This window comes from Solanum tuberosum, unplaced genomic scaffold (assembly GCF_000226075.1).
Source record: "Solanum tuberosum cultivar DM 1-3 516 R44 unplaced genomic scaffold, SolTub_3.0 scf00014, whole genome shotgun sequence".
Taxonomy (NCBI): Eukaryota; Viridiplantae; Streptophyta; class Magnoliopsida; order Solanales; family Solanaceae; genus Solanum; species Solanum tuberosum.
The window spans coordinates 1198179-1201251 of NW_006238939.1; positions in this window are offsets into that span (position 1 = coordinate 1198179).

Below are 3073 nucleotides of genomic sequence, written 5' to 3' on the forward strand. Positions count from 1 at the left end.
TATATTCTAAGCTTTCTATTTGTATTTGTAGATATAAAATAGTTTTTCTTTGTGCTACTATAGATTTTTTACAAGCTTCTGCGAATATATTACTATTAAGTCTACTTTGCATATGCGCTAATTCTTGTCTTTTCGCTATAATTATTTCAGTAAATTTTTTGTCTATATTCGTTATTCTCGTTATTCATTGTATCTTTAAATATTGAATATATTTATATTCTATTTTAGATATATTATCTATTAATTGATCTAATTTGTCGTTATCTAGTTTTTGTGGTATTGAGTTGTTTGTATTCTGGATATAATTTGTTTAATTTTCTTTTTATTTTTCTTAACTTTCTACTAGTATGTTTCTTCTTATATTTCTTATCATCCATAGCTCTGATATCATTTCTTTTTCTTTTTTTTTAAAAAAGATCATTTTCCTTTTTAAGAGAAAAAAAGTTATAAATAGTTAAATCTCATTAACGTTCAAAACTTTACCAAAGAATTTTTTTTTTAATGAAATTAACCAAGAACCAAAAGAGAATTAATTAGTCTACCTATTTTGATTCTAGAAATCTTCCAAAAAAAAGCTTTTAAATAAAAAGGGTTAATCCTAAATAACATTAAGTAACATCTTAAGAGTTATTTTTTATAAAAACCTAAAACTATACCCAGATCAGCCAAGCTCATAAAGATAAACACAATAAAACGATGAATCAAAATAAAGGAAAACGAGTTAGTGAAATAAAAATGAATAGCAAAAAAATAAGTATATATATATATATACTACCTTAAAAACATGAACTCCCAAACATGAATGTTGAATTACTATATATCACATGTACAAATACTTAATTTATTTAATTATATTATATTAGAAGTCGATACCTTTTCACATTAATGGATTGTGACTTTTGCTATGATTTGTGACTTTTCCAAAGGGTTGTGACATTTACAATGAGTTGTGACTTTTTCAAAGGATTGTGACTTCACCAAAGGGTTGTGCCTCATCCTATGAGTTGTGACTTTATCAAAAGGTTCTTTTCCCCTAAGCAGAGTATTTTTTGAAGGTTGTGACTTATCTAATAAGGCCCAATCAGAACATATTCATACTACTATTTATTATCTGTAAATAGAGGGGGTTTTTCTAGCTTTAAACTACAATTTGTTTAGGTTTTATACTCTTCTTCTATTTAAAAAATCTCAACTTTTATTTGCAATAGTTGATTATGGTCTAAACCCAACCAAATTCGAGGTACCACATAAGAAAGGTTGGTGAGCAAATTGTAGCAAATCATTCATCAATTCACACTGATATTTTTCTCTGACGATTTTCATCACATACATACATCAGTATTATCTATATCATTTTAGAACATTAATACTTTTTAATTAACCTACATGTTTTATTCATTGAAAAAAGACTAATTTCGTATGAATAGTCACAACAATTTCTACCTTCATGTTTCTTCGGTCATAAATCACAACCATTCACTCCTTATAAATTCTTGGGGATCTATTTTCTGTGACAATTTGAGATCATTTAATATTTTCATAAATTATTCATCGCTAATCCATTGATATGTTTCGCCGAAGTTCTTAGCATTGGAATTTAGGTATTGACTTTCTATTAAAAAAAAAGAGTAGAGAACAAAGAAATATGCAATTATCTATGAACTTTGATTCACACAGAAATCTTCTATAGATAGTGCGCGGGAATTTTCATTTATTTTTCTTATATTGTTTCTTGAATAATTTCTTTTGTATTTTCATTCGATAGAGAATTTAAATACACACATTGTTGATTATTTTTTCGAATAAAATAAATAGATAAAAATGTGTGAGAGATAATAATAATAAACAAATACAAAACATGCACATGATTGGGGTAAGATATTTCTTCTTTGTATTTTCATTTCTTATTCTTTTAAGGGATAAGGGTTTGAAAAATACCCCAACTTTGGTCGAATTTGTTGTTGCGATACTAAACTTTCATGAAGACATGTTACCTCCCTAGACTATTTAATAGTGTATTTTTTACCCCCTGAACTATTTAATAGTGTATTTTAAAGGTATATATGTGCCCACCTGGACACATTACTATTTACAATTTTGCATTATTTTTTATGTCCACGTGGGCAAATATATATGTTTAAAATACACAAAAGAACTAACTAGGGTATTATATTAAAGAATTGGTGACCTAAAGCATGATGGTGCTACCTCTTAATATCTGTGAAAATATCAGGTGTTATTTCACTAGTGTATCAACTATCATGCTAATAGATATGTGGTTTCCTTCTGGCAGCACTTAAATCTTTATCAGTCATCTTCAAAGTCGCATATAAAGTAGTAGGATATATCCAAGCTGAATACATCGATTAAGTGGAATCCTTGCCACAAAAATCTCCAAAACCACCCACAAGCTGCTACTATATTCTACTGAGCCTCATATTTCAAAGAGGCTGCTAGGATCTTCACAGACGCATACATACAGACATACACATAATGCGACATTAATTTACAAATTCTAGTCCAATCCAAACCTCATAACCACATTAACAATGTAGATGTATTGCACGTCAATAACAAAACTAACTTTTCAAAACAAACATTTGTGTAATTCATTATCTCACTAGTGTCTCCAAGGACTTACACTTCCAGAGGCTAATACTCAATCTGATTCCAAACCCCAATCATTCCATAAAGGCATAAACGAACTTTAACAACTTTATGTATATTTAGTACGTGTGTTTTAACCAAGGAGTGGTGAAGCTGATCCATACAAACAAATTAACGCATACTCTCTCTCTCTCTTTCGCGCTTCTGTTCTTTCATAATCTGTCACCATAATATTCCTCCTGCTAATTCACTGATCGATAGCTGCTTTCCTCCCGACCATTCACTCTATCCTATATAACACTCTCATCACAACGTATATACATACTCTACTTCTAGAATGTTCTCTTGCTTCTATTTGTTTTATTGCCCCAAGTGAACGAACTTAATATCGTGCTGCTTTTCGTAGTTTTCTGATGAGCTCTTACTAAATTCACATCCGTCTGCTATGTTTTAGATATTAAATTAT